Genomic DNA, 18221 nt, shown 5'->3' on the forward strand with positions numbered 1-18221 from the left:
CTCCTACTTAAAGTTGTCCATGATGACTCTCTTCAATGTGTTTGTTTAGTTATTATAGACTTTCTTTTTCTAACAGGCTGGTTTCAAATACTTAGTAATCTTTTATTTGTGTTTTGATACTTAGTTGTAAACCATGCTCATTATAGTCACCTGACCAACCTCTTAACAGCTTATCCTGACAATTAGCATGCACAGGCATGATCTAATTTCACATAAAGCATATAAAATATAAACAAACATAATTTCTGATTCTCTTATTGCATCCTGGATTTATCTCATCTTGCCATATAATCGTGTCTTTCCCAGAGGAATGTATGTTCCTTCTATATTTCTGTTATTATTACTCCATAAAACTCCTAGAATAGTGTCATATACATAATCAACAATAAACTATTACTTTATTAGTTGACTTTACATAATTAAAAAATCTTTCTAAATGTTTCAGAAAACATTTATTACAATATTGGAAAATAATTAAAATATTATAGAGGAAAAAGTCATCCTATTCCACTAACAGTATTTAAAGTAATTCTAAATCAATTAAGGCCAAAATAATGGAGTTTTACTGTATTTCACAGAATCAGAGTCTTACAGTAGGAAAGAAACTTCAAAACTGCTTATTCCAACACATCCATCCAATCGTCAGATGCCCTCCGGCAGCTCCACAGTCAGCTTTGTGGCAAAGCATACAGTGACGGGGAGAGCCCACGATCTGAAGGCAGCTCAGTTAGAAAGTGCTTCCCTATGCATGTGTGCACACTAAGTCTCTTCAGGCATGTCCAACTCTGTGTGACCCTATGGACTGTAGCCCTCCAGGCTCCTCTGTCCATGGGGATTCTCCAGGCAAGAACACTGGAGTGGGTTGCCGTGCCTTCCCAGCCCTGGAATGGAACCCATGTCTCTTTTGTCTCCTGCATTGGCAGGCAGGTTTTTTACCACTAGCGCCACCTGGGAAGCCCCTCTTCCTTATGCTGACACATAAGTAGATTTCCTTGCAACTTCCTCCCACTTGTCTTACTACTACCCTTTTGGTACCAAACAGAGCAAACCTAATTCTTCCATACGGCAACTTTTCTAATATTTGGAGATAATTGTAATGGCCTCTCTCATCCTTCCCCTGCCCCCTCCTCTCTAGACTAAAGCTCCAAATTCTTCAATTAGTGGCCATTGTTCCTATTCCCTGGCCATCAGTGTGTATGTGTATCTGCATGTGTGTTTCCTAACTATGATCCAGTTTGTCCACATTCCTCAAAGAGTGAGCCCATGATTCTCTTGATTAGAGTTGCAAATTTAGATACTCCCAGGGCCCAGACTCCATCAAAGGTAAATGTGTGGCTATAGCCCATTGTAAAAACATAAAGCTTGATAGGATCTGGACTTAACCACTGACTTAAGGCTTTCGTGTTTTAACTTTAAACCCATGTGTTGATGAAATAATTATTGGTGCATGTGAGCCATGGTTGCCCTTCTGAGCCACCAGTTATCTGACTAAAGTAAAGTTGACTGTCACCTCTCTGATACAAAACAGGCAACTGACATTATGCTAACTATTATATGTATTTGTGTATGTATACCCATATCAGTATATATATTACATATGTTATATACATTATGTATTTTTTATTTGTTGTTTTTATAGTTTGCAATATTTTTATGTAATAGCGATATACTATAATTTGTATATTATATGTAGCTGAAAATGAAAGTCTCTCAGTCATGTCCAATTCTTTGCAACCCCATGGACTATAGCCCTCCAGGGTCCTTTGTCCATGGCATTCTCCAGGCAAGAATACTGGAGTGGGCAGCCATTCCTTTCTCCAGGGGATCTTCCCCACCCAGGGACTGAACCCAGATCTCCTGCATTGCTGGCAGATTCTTTAACATCTGAGATAAATGTTTAATTTTAGCCTAAGCCCTGTAACCATGGAAACCAACAAAGGTTAAGAAACCTTCCGTCTAACGGGAGGGACAAGATAGGGTTATGGGATTAAGAGATACAAACTGCTATATATAAAATAGATAAGAAATAAAAACATGTTGTACAGCACAGGGTGCTATAGCCATTATTTTGTAATAACTTTAAATGGAATATAGTCTTTAAAAATACTTAATCATTTCATTATATGTATAGCGAAACTAATATAATATTGTAACTCAACTATACGCCAATAAAAATGTAAATATATATTTTTAATGAAAAAGAAAGAAATATCTCCTCTTTGTGTTCTGAAGAACATTTTACTGCAAAGAATTACCACACCTTTCCCCATATGACTTCAATAAAACTCACGTATGCCCTCCCTTAAAACTCAACATTCAAAAAACTAAGATCGTGGCACCTGGTCCCATCTCTTCATGGCAAACAGATGGGGAAAAATGGAAAAAGTGACAGACTTTATTTTCTTGGGCTCCAAAATCACTACAGATGGTGACTGCAGCCATGAAATTAAAAGATGCTTGCTCCTTGGAAGAAAAGCTATAACAAACCTAGACAGTGTATTCAAAAGAAGAGGTCACTTTGCCAATAAAGGTCCATATAGTCAAACCTATGGTTTTCCAGTAATCTTGTACAGATGTGAGAGTTGGACCATAAGAAGGCTGAGCCTGAAAGAATCGATGCTTTTGAACTGTGGTGTTGGAGAAGACTCTTGAGAATCCTCTGCACTGCAAGGAGATCAAACCAGTCAATCTAAAGGAGATCAACCCTGAATATTTACTGGAAGGACTGATGCTGAAGCCGAAGCTCCAATATTTTGGCCACCTGATTCAAAGAGCCAACTCATTAGAAAAGACCCTGATGCTGGGAAAGATTGAAGGCAGGAGGAGAAGGGGATGACAAAGGATGAGATGGTTGGATGGTATCATCGATTCAATGGACATGAGTTTGAGCAAACTCCGGGAGATAATGAAGGACATGATAGCCTGGCGTGCTGCAGGCCATGGAGTCACAAAGAGTCAGACATGACTTAGCGACACGCCCTCCCTTATTTACAAGACCAAACATAGACCCCCTCCAAATTTCCTTTCTTTTCCTCATAAATGATTAGCTGAACTGCTCTTTCCAAATAAATTGTGGTTAAGCTTTTCTCTTTCCTCCAGGCCCCCAAACTTTAGCCCATTTCAGTCTGAGCCAGTTTACAGTATTCAGTACTCAGTATTCCTGAGAAGAAACTGGCTTCAGAACAACCTCTGAACTGCTGTCTGATCGTGCCACCCTCCCTTCTCACTTTCCCACACCTGATTCTTTGCTTAGTTTTCTCTAAAAAGAAAAATCTTTTTCCTTGATTTTTGAGAAGCTTGAGTATCTCATGCTTAAAGCATTCTCCCTGTTGCAATACAGTAATCTCTTTCCCCTCCTGGCCAAAATCCTTTTCAAATAAGTGTCTCCTTCCTAAATCTGGATTTGTTTTTTCATTTGACAATGTACATTATAATATGTTAGACAGAAATAATACAGTAATATTACTATATTTGATCATCTAAGTTTGCATTCATTTCAGTGATAACCTTAGCACACTGTTGAATCACAGTGATTATAATTCTGAATCTTTTCCCAATATATTGCTGATAAATCTCAGTTTCCCTCTTTGAACAAGTCCTCATATCAGTTAATTTTTTTCTTCAACAGGATATATCATTACTTCTGGCTGGTCAAGATATTTTAGGATCTTAATTCTATAACATCACTGAGGTAAATAATTTTCTAACATTTACCAAATTCACCAAAGAACTTTCAATAGCTTCATTTATGTTATCAATAAAACATGTTCATGATACAGAGCCAAAAACTGAATCCTCAAGAACATTTAGAAAAATTTTCCTAGTCTCTTTTGTTAATAGTTAATGTAAAGTTAATATTCCCTGGAGGAGGAAATGGCAACCCACTCCAGCACTCTTGCCTGGAGAATCCAATGGACAGAGAAAGTTGGAGGACTACAGTCCATAGGTTGGCAAAGAGTCAGAGACAACTGAGTGACTCTGCATTCGCGCACGCGCACACGCGCGCGCACACACACACACACACACACACACAGAGTTAACTCTATAGGGAAATAAAGAGGTAACATGTTAAATACGAAAAATCATTGGTACTTCCTTAAGGCAGAGGCACAAGGTTAATATCTATGGAATGAATGGTTCAAGAAAGAACCACATTTCAATGTAACATCCTTTGATTTAACTGAGCATTTTTATTGTTTTATATTTACAAATTAAATATCAGTATAGTCATGGTGAAAAAAAAAATTGCCCAACTAGCTCCGACCCATTCATTAATCTTTTGAACACATGATAGTAGAACCAGGTTTTAAAAATTTTTATTCATTCATCCAACAAATACTTATTAATATTTATTGCATGCCTTCTGGTACCAGATACCATTTTAGGCACAAAGGATAAATAAGTAAGCCAAACCAAGATCATACCCTTGTTGAGCTCACATTCTAGCAGGGAACACATAATAAATGTCAGTCAGCTATATAATTTAATAGCTTATAATAAGGGCCGAATAGAAAAGTAAAGCAGGTTGCAGACAGAGAATAAGGGGAGGAGGTGATATTTAAGACAGAGTGATCGGGAGAAGAAAGCTCTCTGAGGTGACATGTGAGCAGAGACCTGAACGGAGCAAGCCACACACATACCTGAGAAGAGAGAATCCCAGGCCAAAAGAAGTGCAAGGGCAGAGGCCTGAGTTGGAAATGGGGGGTGGGAGGGCGGTGGTAGGGGGTGGGGGGTGGTGGTGTATGGGGCAGGGTGGTGGTGACAAGAAAGAAGGCCACTTCGGCCACACAGAGTGAAAAGGAGAAGAAAATAGGACAGTCAGGCAGGGCCCAGGTTACACGGAACCCAAAAAGACATTCTAAGAACTTTGGATTTCATCAGAGATTACTGGAAGCCCCTGAAGAACTGAGGCCAGAAGCATGACACGGCCTCCTTTTCCTTTTGCAGGATCACTCTGGCTGCTGTGCAGAGAATAGACTGGATGTACTGTGAGGCACCAGAGAAGACATGATTTTTTTTTCCCTTTGTGCCTTTCTTGTATCTCTTTTACAACTTGTGTAAGGACTCTTTTAGAGTTTTTAAATATTTTAGCACCAAAGAAATGGATGGAATTAGCCAAGCCTCCAATCAAAGTTGCATGAGCTTTAGAATAGTTGCTTCAGAAGTTATTGTAAAGTTCACCCATCCATGAAATGTGAAATGCTTAGGTTGAAAATTACTTCCAGCTGTTCATGAAGATGTATGTAATACCAGGAAACTAATGTAGGTTTTGCCCCTGTTAGAACCCTGGAGGCAAACAGCTGGGGTTTGGTTTAACAATGCTTCTCTTAAGAAAGTAGATGCCAGTGGCCATTTCAAAGAAAATTACGTGGAAGCTGTAAGTCTATCAAGACTGAAGTAAAGCAATTATCCTTCAATTAAAAATAAATTTAAAATAAAAAAAAGACTGAAGTAAAGAAGCAAGAGGAAAGGTAGTAAAACTCTCTGCATTTTAAATATGTTTTGTTTGCTATTAACAGTGAAAATTACACTTATAAATATATTAAAATAGAACTCCAGCTTATGATACTCACTGCTAGTGATTATTCAAACACCACCACCGTTCTCCACCTTCTACCTTGCTGACTGAACCCTGATTTGGTTTAGAGAAACAATGTACTCGGTAGTCTCAGATGGATCAAAAATGGCCTAAAAATAATCATTATCATCTTTTCTTCCTCTTCCACCTTCCTATGCAGGTAGAGGGGCTTTATGACTCACTTCTGGCCAATGAGGCATAAGCAGAAATCAACCTGAGAGTATGGTCAGAGAAAGCTTTAGCTTTCCAGATAAAAAAGGCTAGATATAGCTGGCCTCCCCTTTCCCTTCTTTCTGCCTTGTATTTTGGGCATGTTGGCTACTATTTGATGTCCTCCAACTATGACAGAAGGCCAAGAAGTTTATCAAGACATTGGCCTCTATCTTTAGCCACCAAAACAACACCATCAGATGCCTACTTCCAGACTTCTCATTGAGTAAGAAATTGAAATTCAGAGTTCCCTGGTAGCCTAGTGGTTAGGATTATGGCTTTCACTGCTATGGCCTGGGTTCAATCTCCGGTTGTGGGGAACATCCCGTAAGTCGTTCAGCAGAAAAAAAAAAAGAAAGAAAGAAATTGAAACTCATGTGTTTAAGCCTTCATAAACTGGATTTTCTGTTACTTATAGCCAAATGAACTTTTAACTGACACCCTTTAAGTCACCAATATTCTAGGGGAAAAAAATATCCACCATTATGACTTGTAATTTAACATGAACAAAGTATTATATATCAGTCCAAGTTCAGCAACCATCAGGAAATATTGATCATACTACCTAAATCCTTTCAGGATATCATCAAGGAGCATCTATCTTGCTCTTTCAGGATTCTCTTAGATTTGTGTTGGCTTAATTTAATTAATGAGTTGTAAGTCAAAATCAAGATAGGTGAGAGAAACATCAATAGCCTCAGATATGCGGATGATACCTCTTTAATGGCAGAAAGCAAAGAGGAACTCAAGAGCCTCTTAATGAGGGTAAAGGAGGAGAGTGAAACAGCCGGCTTTAGACTAAATGTTGAAAAAACTAAGATCTTGGCATCTGGTCCTATTACTGCATAGCAAATGCAAGGGGAAAAGGTAGAAGTAGTGACAGATTTCCTCTTCTTGGGCTCCAAAATCACTGCGGAGAGTGACTGCAGCCATGAAATAAAAAGACAATTGCTTCTTGGCAGGAAAGCAATTACAAACTTAACGTGTGTTGAAAAGCAGAGACATTACTCTGCCAACAAAGGCCCGTATAGTCAAGGCTATGGTCCCAGTGGTCACATACAGTTGTGAGAACTGGACCGTAAAGAAGGAGGAACACCAAAGAATTGATGCCTTTGAACTGGAGAAGACTCCTGAAAGTCCCTTGGACAGCAAGGAGATCAAATCAGTCCATCTTAAGGGAGAAAGACCCTCGATACTCACTGGAAGGACTGATGCTGAAGCTGAAGCTCCAGTATTTTGGTCATCTGATGCATACAGACAACTCACTGGAAAAGTCACTGACCCTGGGAAAGATTGAGGGCAGAAGGAGAAGAGGGCATCGGAGGATGAGATGGCTGGACAGCATCACCAACACAAGGACCACTGACTTGGTCAAACTCTGGGAGATGGTGAGGGAGAGGGCGGCCCAGCATGCTGCAGTTCACGGGGTGGCAAAAAGTCAGACACGACTAGCCGACTGAACAACAACAACAACAATTTAATTAAAAGGCTTTTGGTAAAGATAGCTAACTATAGGTAGAATTTTAATAAGGAGGGAGTGAGTACCTGGTGTAAAGAGATAGACAGACCCAAGAATGGACTTTTATTTGCTCTGACTAGCTTGGCAAGTTCGAGTCCTAGCACTTTGATAGCAACTAGTCACATACCAGCCCCTCTCTATGCTTTGAATTCTGAGTCCGAGTCTAGACTTGTTAAGAAAGCACCTCCAGGACACAGATGCTCACTTTGATTAGCTCAGAACCAGGATGAAGAAGCACAGAAATCTTCTGAATACAAAGCATATGTTACATATAGTCTACTATTACTGTCACTTGTGCCAAGTGAATAAATATCAAGAAGGATTCTAGTGGACGTGTGATTTATCAGCATCTGAGTCCTTTTACCTGGTTGATGTGGAAGGTGGAGAGGTGTACCCTGGTTCAAGATTGCCTTTTTCGCTTTGTTTTCTTTTCCTTTTTTTCTTTTTGGTGGCATCTGTAAAGCATTTTGCTTTCTAATTATGGATTACAGAGTGCTTTCATGGCTCATGTTACTGTCTCCAACTTCAAGCCCCTCTTTCCACCCCCACTCTTAAATACGAAATAAAACAAAATGAAAAAAGAAGCCAGTGGAATTTATTTTCCTCTCTCTGTAGCAGATGTTGAACTTTTAAAATGAAGGAATATTAAAAAAGGCCTCTTTTTACACCAGAGCAACTGCCCCCGCATCCTGAGTCCCAGCCTCAAGAGGAAGCCTCACTGATCTTTTTATGCAGGGTGCTGACAGAGGCCTGGAGTGGGGGGCTGGCTCAGCCCCTTTCCCATCATGGGCCTTGGGCAAGACTTTGAATCTCTCTGGGTCTCAGTTTACTCATCTGAGGGAGGTTGGATGAAAGAATCTCTGAAGTTATTCCAACTCCTAAGGGTCAATGAATTTTCTTAAAAGTTCAAATGTAAAACCACTGTCCATTCCTATGAGAAAAGTCACTTTCTTTTTTCCAGTTCCTTTTCTCAATAACCAGGGAGCATTTCATTACTTTGAGTTTATTGCTTTGTTTAGGTTTGTTGCTTATCTCAGTCACTTGGGGTGAAAGGTCTCTATTAAAGTACATGTTCAAGAAGCTGTTCCTTTAATTCAGAGATGTAATTTTAATCTGTTTAGAGCGTTTCACAAGACAAATATCAATACTTCCCTGCTTCAATATATCTGATGTGAGAACTATTTATTGTTCATGTCTGATCATAGCCCCTCTATGTTACTAAATTCTCTCTCTTCCCAGAACCTCTCTTTCTTTCCCTACCCCATACATACACATGTGTGTGTCATGATCCTTCTATCTAACTCAGTTCTTCAAATTGAGGTCAAGAATTTTTTTACTTCCCTCCTGCCTCGTGTGTGTGTGCATGCTCAGTGGTGTCTGACTCTTTGCGACCCCATGGACTGTAGCTGGCCAGGCTCCTCTGTCCATGGAATTTTCCAGGCAAGACAACTGGAGTGGGTTGCCATTTTCTACTCCAGGGGATCTTCCCAACCCAGGGATTGAACCCATGTCTCCTGCATTGACAGGCAGATTCTTTACCACTGCGCCACCTGGGAAGTGCCATCTTGCCTAGGAGCACCATACAATTCACAAGTGTCCATCTCTTTTTTTTTTTTTAATTATTCACAGTCTGATAAACATCATTACCTCACAATGCTCAGACTATAGATCTTTATGGATGGAAGTTCTTGAGTGTGCCTTTTTAGATAACCTGATCATATTCTTCCTTTAAAAGTGGATTACAGAGAAAATGATGGGCTAAAAAGAACTTTCTTTGCTCTTTCTTTCTCCTTAGAGACTAGAATTGTAAGCATGAGCACTTTTGCACACAGTCAGGGCCAGCCAGCATAGTAGAGGATGGTAAGAAAAACCAAGATCCACATTCACACAACTCCTTTTCAACTCAAGTAAATGCCTGAGGCCAATTCACTTAAGACTTATTTAAACTTTATAGCTCATTTTTACAGCATCTGAGCCTCTGATTCTGCCCAATTTTGTTATATTTCAACAAATAAAAGGTGATTTTGCTGTTAAGCTGCCTCAAGAACTGAAACATTTGCTCAAGAGAAACACAAGAAGCCAGCGAACATAGGCTGGGTTCATATTTCTCATCGTTATCACCCAAGAACATCTAGCAAGTTTTTTTTCTTCTTCCTTGTGGGGAAGTCTGAAGCTTCAAGGCCCAACTCAGAGCCACATGGTTTTCATTTCCTGGCCTCCTCCCTCGGCTGCTGCAACACCCACAGCACACACAAAAGCCCCATCCTCTATGTGCAGACTCAAGACGTTGTCGCTTATACATTTTTCACAGGAGCAAATGAGGCATAAAAAGTCCACACTCTGCATACATATCAGTCCACATAATAAATGGCCGCTTGCCGGTCCCATTCCGTCCCTTGATTTGTATGAACATTTGTAGTTTGTTCAGACCTTCACAGCTTACAAAGCACTTTCACATTCATTAATCTCACAGAACGCTTGCTGCAAGCCTGAGAGAAGGATGCACTTTTCTCTTAATGTACAAATGGCAAATGGCTGTGTGAAGAGGTGAGGTGACTGGCCAAGGTCACACAGTCAGAGGCAGAACCAGGACTCAACCCCAGCCTCTGACCCTGAGTTCAAGGGTGGTTTTTCTCCCCTACAGCTATAACCTGTGCAATGTTGTTTCTTGCTAAATTGGAGATCTACATGAATGAGGGTCTGCATGGGTAAGGCTGGGTTCCAGAAAAGCTTGTCTTAGAAAATTCAGTGTGAAGGGGTACTAAGAGCTCAGGCTATGGAGCCAAATAGCCTACATGTGAGCTCTGCTTCCTAATAACTGTATAATACTGCATAATTCCAGGGGGCTTTGTTCCCATGGTACTTTATGTCAATGTAGTCCCTAGAGGTCTTCAGTGCAGCTGTCCTGGGGATTGCTTACCTCCCTGTGACTCTGTTGTCCCAGCTGAGGAATGGGCAGAGTCATGACTATTTCCAAGGCTGTTGTGGCAACAGAATAAAATAAAGCATGGCCCGATCCAGTAAAAGACACTTCAAGATGCCCTGTTCCCCCTGGAAGATTATTCCCCTAATCCCCACCTCCTTGGATATGTCTCCACCCATATCCTTTTCTGTGGAAATGTTTGCCTCTGATAAAAAATGTCCGCTTATTTTCTCCACATTCTCTCCTACACCAACGGCTGGGCCACCCTGTGATCCCATCACGCAGTCACCATGTACTGGACCAGGCTGTGTACTCAACCTGAACATGCATGCCCTCCCTTGATCCTGTCTTTCTGCATCTCCCCTGTCCCATCACTGAACCTGGTCCCACTGATGAATGAGCATGATGAGTTTCCAGGGGAGTTTGGATGAGAAGATTCTCACCCAGACTCTGCCAGTAACAACCTAGGTGACCAAAGGACCAAAATGTCCCCTGAGTCTCATCTAACTCATCTAGTAGGAGAGGTTTCTAATACCTGTCTTGTGCCTAAGAGAATTGCTGTCTCTATAAGTAGGATGAAACATAAAAGCTAATGAAAGAAGCTCCAAGTTATGAAAAGAAATGGCCAGGCTTTTATTACCTGCAAAGGGCCCAGTTTTAAAAACTGCCTCCAAGTACAAATGGAACTTAACACTCAAGGATGGGGACAAGGTCTAACCACCAACATGATAAAAAAAAAAAAACGGGATGCTCCGGTTAACAAAGGCCCTGCAGCAACCTGGAAAGAGGGACATGGGGGAATTCGAGCTGAACCACCTAGGATTTCCGGACTAAGAGAGAGAAGGCATCAGAGAACCTTAGAATACCCTGTTGAATTCTTTTCTGTTCCTAGTTCTGAGCTGACCATGTGGGCTAAACATCAATTTTCTGCCAACCAGACCCAGCCCATCTGCACATCTCTTGTCTGTGCACACCCACTGGGCAACCACATGGAATCTTGCCCCTTTTGTTTCCCCTACTCTGCTTTTCAGGATTTTAAATAACACAACATTAACAGAGTCCCTCAAGTTAAAGATGAATAGTATGTGTCTATGGCATGTTTCTAAATGCAAATTCCTCACTTTGTGTATTTATGGGACAACTAGATGTGAGAAACAACTCAGAAACTGCCTGGAGAACTTACATGTGATCAGATCAGAGGTGCTTGCTAAGCTCCACACGTTTGCTGGGCCCCTGCTTGCTGCATGCCAGGCCCTGTACTATCAGTAAACATAAAAAGTACATGAGTGACTGGGATCTGTGATGCCAAGGCAGATGCAAGGAGCGACAAACAGCTGGGGTTGAGCCCCTAGTGAGCTGAGGGCTTGTGCTCTTCTGGTCTCCTGGACCCAACCCACCTGAAGAATTGAGTGGCAGATTGTCCTCAAGTACAAGCACAGTGTATGTATCCAACCTGCCCTTTCCCTGATCAACAATGCTTACATCAGATATTTTCCAGGTACGATGAAGTTGTAAAGGTTACTATAAAGAAAGATAAAGATACCAGGAGGGGTACAGGGGTTGCATTTATTTTATTTTTGGATAAAGAATCTGCACAAAACTGTGCCAAGTCAATAAACAACAAACACTTATTTGGTAGAGTGATAAAAGCAAGCATTGCTACTGCCAATGGAAGAGCAGCTGGGTTCATCAAAGATGAAACTATATAGCTTGATAAACCTAAGTGTTATGAACGTGGAGAAAGTGGACACTTAATGTCTGTCCTAAAAATACACTCGGAGGAAGTGAACCTCCGAAGAAGAAAAATTAAAAAAAAGGAAAATTCCCGAGCCAGAAGAAGAAATTGAAGAAGACAGTGAAGATGAAGGGGAAGATCCTGCTCTTAACAGCCTCAGTCAGGCCACAGATTTCCAGCAAGTCAAAATTGAAAAACAACAAAAAAATGGAAACCCAGTTTAGGGGGGGTCTTTTAACATCAGATGATTCAAAATGCCCAGGGATAAAGAAAAGAACATTATTTCAACGATGAGGAGGAACTTAGTGATTAAAATTATATATGTATTATGTAAATATCATTAAAAAGTTTTTAAATCTTGGAGTACTAGGTTCCATTGGGACTAAACATTATTTTAGAATTTAAACATGAGAACACTTAGTACCAAATACTTTTCTACTTTAAAATGCTACATAGGAAAATGAAAAGTAATTTAAAGTATCACATTTATTTTGCATCAAGATTTGCTAATAATCATTAATCTTGAAAATAGTTTATTTGAATAAAAACAAAAATTTAATACTATCATAATAATGCTATCTCAAGAAGAAAGGTAGATAGTAAAAAGATTTGTTTGAGACGTTTGTTATAAAAGATTATTAATGATTGGTTTATATGAGGACTTTTGAAATAAATTTCATCCTTAAAACAAAAACTTCATTTAAAAAAAGTACATGAGGGACTTCCCTGGTGGCGCAGTGGATAAGAATCTACCTGTCAATGCCGGGGACACAGCTTTGATCCCTGGCCCAGGAAGATCACATGCTGTGGAGCAACTAAGCCCATGCACAACAACTTTTGAGCCCAAGTCACAGCCGCTGAGTCCAGGCACCACAACGACTGAAGCCCGGACCTAGAGCTTGTGCTCTGCAACAAGACACAGCAATGAGAAGCCTGGGCACTGCAACGAAGAGTAGCCCCCTGCTCGCCACTACTAGAGAAAGCCCATGCACAGCAATGAAGACCCAGGGCAACCAAAAATAAGTGAAAAAAATTTTTTTAATTGCATGAGGCATGAGACTCGCTCCCATGCCATAATGGGTAGAGGAGAGATGATTTAGACTCTATTTGCTTGCTATTGATTTGAAACAATAATTGATTTCATTGTTCGTTTGTTTTCTGCTTTATGTCTTTTTTTCCCAAGGCAGCAAAGGGGAAGGTAGCCACAGCATCTGGTAATAATTTGCAAATCTTGACACTCTCCCTAAGACCAGATGGAAATATTTCATGCCTTAACATAATTTTACAAGTTACTGGCAAAAAACGTAGCATCTATCTTTTTAAAGATTTTGTAATTGTGAAATAATAGAAAATATTGACCTTTGCTCCAAGTTCCTGAGACATAATTCCTAAATCTCTTGGAATTTCCCAGGTGAAAAAAGGCAAAGCTTGGTGGGCTCCTGAATGAGTGATAATCACTCAAAAAACCAATCATGGTTAGAAGTTTGGAGCTTTCAGCCCCATCCCTTATTCTCTGGGAAGGGTAGAGAGACTGGAAATGGAGTTAGTGGTCAATCATGACCATGTGATGAAGCCACTGTAAAAATCCCAAATGTGCATGTGGTCTGGAATCTTCCAGTCTGGTGACACGTGGAGGTGCTAGGAGAGTGCACTAGAGAGAGAGCATGAACCTCTCCCACTCACTCACCCTGCATCTCTTCCATCTGATGTTCACCCATATCCAACTTCATGTCCTTTTATAACAAACCAGTAAACGTAACTGTTCCCAAATTCTGTGAACCATTCTACCAAATTATTGAACCCAAAGAGGAGGTCGTGGGTACTCACATTTACAGCGGGTGGGTCAGAAATACCGGTGACGACATGCGACTTGAGACTGGCATCTGAAGTTGGCAGCATGGCATCAGTCTTGTGGGGACTGAGCTCTTAACCTGTGAGAGCTGATGCCATCTCCAGGTAGATACTGAATTTGAATTTTGGGATATCCAGCTGGTGTCGTAGAGAATTCCTTGATAGGAGGGGAAAAAAACCAACATTTGGAGACCAAAAGTGTCAGAAGCGAAGTGCTCTGTGAGTAGAAAAGGTGAAACACATGGGGAAAGAGTGAGGTGTTCCTACTCAGTGATAAAATGAGGGGATTATTTGCATTTTAAAAAAATGATATTTTTTTTCCTTTTAAAAGACTGTAAATTATTTATAGTGCTTTCAAAGAATATCATTAATAAAAGCCAACCTTTCCCTTGAAGTCTTTATTGCACAGTGAGGTTTGTCAGATACCAAGGGCTAGTTTCTGCTGAAAATTGTTAAACCTTTGGTTTCAAACTTTTGTAAGCTACCCGTTAAAGGGCCTGCCTCTGTTTTCATGGACTCTGCTGCCCCCTATCAGAAACTAAAGCTGTTACAGGATATACAATTTTTTGAACAAAGCTTTTCCTCAATCACATGATGAAACAGGATATGCTCATACCTTGTGAATTTAGACCAAAGAACCATTTGCTTTAAAATGAGCCTAATTGCTTTGCTGCCCAGAAGTTATTGCACAACAGTAATAATAATCACAGCAGTAAAAATCTGTCTGAAATAATTTGCAGCAAGATGGAGTCCCTCAACCCAAGGGCCCAGTCTACAGGCTCACACCTTTCACAGACTGCTGGGAAAGACACATAAGTGAATCAGCAGCTTCAACGTGGATAAGGAGAGGCGTGTGGGTACCAGGTGCTGAGGGAGCACATCGAGGCAGCACCTTAACGAGTGGGTTCCAAACAAAGTAAAAGGACCCGTTCTTACAGAAACAGCAGCAGTCAGCCAAATGAAGAAGAAAGCGAAGCCTGTTCCAGAGAGTGGCAACTGTGTCTGCCAAGGCAGGGAAGCCCATGAGAGGGTGGAGACACACACATGTATGTATATACATATATGTATACAATACTGATACATTCTATATACACAAATATATACTTTATCACAGATTTTTCATACATTTTGATACAATAAATTAAAAAACTTCAATAAACTTCTAAAAAAATAAAAGGAACTGAATTATGTATTGAGCTGATTCCCAGAAGCCCAGCTGTCACTCCTCTGCCTGAAAACTGCTGCTGCGAGGCCACGTCATCTCCCTGCCTCAGAGTATGGCTGAGTCAGAGTTCAAAACAAAGGAGAGCAAGAGGGATTCCCAAGGAGGTCACCTGAGCAGAATATCCATCTAGCAGCTGCCCTGTGTTCTGCAAGTATTCCATGTACATCCACAAGAGGTGAAAGAGCTAACTGAGGACACTGTATCAAGACTGGAATCGAGAAAGAGAGCCATTAAACTGTCAGTAAAGATTTGCACATTATCAGAAATACTGTTGGGCTTTCCCTGGTGGCTCAGTGGTAAAGAATCCTCCTGCCAAGGCAGGAGACACAAGTTTGATCCTGGACCAGGAAGATCCCCCATGCTATGGGGAAACTAAGCCAGTGTACCACAACTATTGAGCCTATGCTTTAGAGCCCAGGAGCCACAACTACTGAGCCCATATACCACAAGTACTGAAGCCTGAACACCCTAAAGCCTGTGCTCCGCAATAAGAGAAGCTACCACAATAAGAAGCCCGTGCACTGCAAGTAGAGAAAAGCCCATGCAGCAACAAAAGACACAGCACAGCCAAATAAATACTTTTTAAAAAAAGAAAGAAATGCTTTTCACAAGACAACAGAAAAAAAAAGGAAAAAAATCCAGTGATCATATATGAGATTTCAAAACATCCTTTGAGAGATGCTTAAAATCTAGTGCTCATTTCACCTGTTTTCCTTCAGTGCTAGGCATGTTGCTTCACTTTGAGAAAGTAGTTTTGTCTTTGTCAAATACACATGCACCAAGGCATTAATTATTTACAGTTTTCCATTATGTATCTCATTTCCATTTAGTGCATCATCTTTCAGCAAATCATGTTTTCCCTTTGAACAGCATTTTGGCCAAGTTTTTCCATTATTCTTTCCTTTGTCTTTAGTATACTCTTGATCAAATGTTAAATATACATTATTTCTATGCTCTTCAATAATATTTTCCATTCTCCTGGTCTCCTACTGACTTATTTGACTTTACTGGTCCTACATGATTTTGGTGAAAAAAAAATGATACACTCTCAACAAAAAAAATATGTATTTCTCATTAACCTAGAAGAATAAGGTCAAAAACTAATTTCAATAGATAAAATAGTTCAAGTGGTTAAAAATAACTCTGAATGGGCATGTAAATTATTACAGCCACTGTGGAAAACAGAATGGAAGTTTCTTAAAAAACTAAGACTAAAACTACTATATGATCCAGCAATTCCACTCCTGGGTATATATCTGAAAAAAACAAAACCACTAATTCAAAAAGATACATGCACCCCAATGTTCATAGCAGCATTATTTAAAATTGCCAGGGTACAGCAACAGCTCAAGTATCCCAAAACAAATGAATGGATAAAGAAGATGTGAGTAAATAAAGATACACACACACACACACACGCATGCATGCACACACACAATGGAATACTACTCAGCCATAAAAAAGAAGAAAATTTTGCCAATTGCAGCAACATGGGTGAACTTAGAGGGCATGATGCTAAGTGAAATAAACAGAAAGACAAATACTGTTTGATATCACTTATAGGCAGAGTCTAAAAAATACACAAATGAGTGAATATAACAAAAAAAGAAGCACACTCACAGATACAGAGAATCAACTAGTGCTTACCAGTTAGGGGCAGGGGGCAGGCAGAATATGGATGGGGTTGTGGGAGGCACAATCTACTGAGTGTAAAATAGGCTACAAGAATGTATTGTACAACACAAGGAATACAGCCAGTATTTTGTAACAATGTAAAAGAGCGCAACCTTTAAAAATTGTATTTAAAAATTAAAAAAGAAAAACCAACACTGAATACGTGCACCAGTGGAAAGAGCATTGGTTTGGGGTCAGACCAGCCATGGTTCAAATAATAGCACTACCACTAAACCTCTCTGACTCTTAATTTTCTCCTCCATTTATTATGCACAATGGGCGTAATAAATATCTGTCTTTATGGCTGTTGTGAGAAGCAAATGAGGAAACTGATGCTAAACTGCTTCAAAAATTGTAAAGCATTAATCAAATGTAAGGCATAGTGTTTAATTGCTTATTGAATAAATTCAGGTTTCATAATTTTTCCTTTGAACACCAAGGTTCTAATCTTGAAAACATTCTTTATTTGTCCATATTTCATTGTTCTAGGACCTTGCCAAAGTCAGGAATGATTTCTTTCTTTTTGCTGGCCTCAGTTAATTGATTTTTGTTAAACTAGCAAGACAAAAATTTCAGCACATAAGAAAACAGCATTGCATTCAAAAAGGATTTTCCTTCACGTCCTTTTTTTAATCCAAGATAATATTAAGGGAATTCCCTGGTGGTGTGGAGATTAGGATGCTGTGGTCTCACTGCCGAGGGCCTAGGTTCAATCCCTGGTTGGGGAACTGAGATTCCACAAGCTGTGTGGTGCAGCCGAAAATGAAAATACAAAATTATTTCAAAGAACAAAAATCTATATACAAGATAGTATTAAATAGTAAGTAGCTCTTATCCATCCCTTTTCAGGCTACTTTTTTGTTTGTTTTACAAATTGTTTGGAACTCTTTAAGACAAAAGGGTAACTGGTAAACCATGGCAAACTTCCATGGACTATACTCAGTGAAAACAATAAAGAGACTAAGTAGCTTTAATAACGTTTCTTGGGCAGAGATGATTGATACCATTAACTTCTAATTATAAACTTATTTTTCTTACTAGAGCAAGAAGAGGCCGTTTTTTTTCCTCTAAGAAAAAATTAAAGTGTAGGATCCATGTATGATTTCAAGCAGAGACAGTGAAGTATCATTAAAATTTCTAGAGCATTAATTACTTCTGTTTCCTTGCCTTGTTATGACAAGTGTACCTGATCTCTTGGGGTGGCTGGCCAGAGCTCTGCAGCGCCCCGCTCCAAGAACAACAGTGACTGACACTCATCCATCCCAACTCCCCTGTGGAAAATGTCCAGGAAGTTGCTCAGGCTGCAAGTCAAAATAGCCATGGTCTTTTGGAAGGTTCACTATTAACCCTTTCCCCCTGAAAAATATAAGATATTCTAGATACTTTGTGGTATAAAAAATAATTCTTGTAACATCTTCCAGACCCCTAAATATTAGACATCTCGGGAAAGTAGCAAACAAGTAAGTAATTTGAAAAGCATGAAACCAGCTTGTATCAATTCCTTCC

At 39.9% G+C, this 18221-nt stretch overlaps 1 pseudogene; it reads left to right on the forward strand.

The window, feature by feature from the left end:
• The first annotated feature begins 10011 nt into the window (after positions 1-10011).
• LOC102390308 lies at positions 10012-12278 on the forward strand (annotated as a pseudogene).
• Positions 12279-18221: the final 5943 nt, after the last annotated feature.

The sequence above is a fragment of the Bubalus bubalis genome, chromosome 2, assembly GCF_019923935.1.
Source record: "Bubalus bubalis isolate 160015118507 breed Murrah chromosome 2, NDDB_SH_1, whole genome shotgun sequence".
Classification (NCBI taxonomy): Eukaryota; Metazoa; Chordata; class Mammalia; order Artiodactyla; family Bovidae; genus Bubalus; species Bubalus bubalis.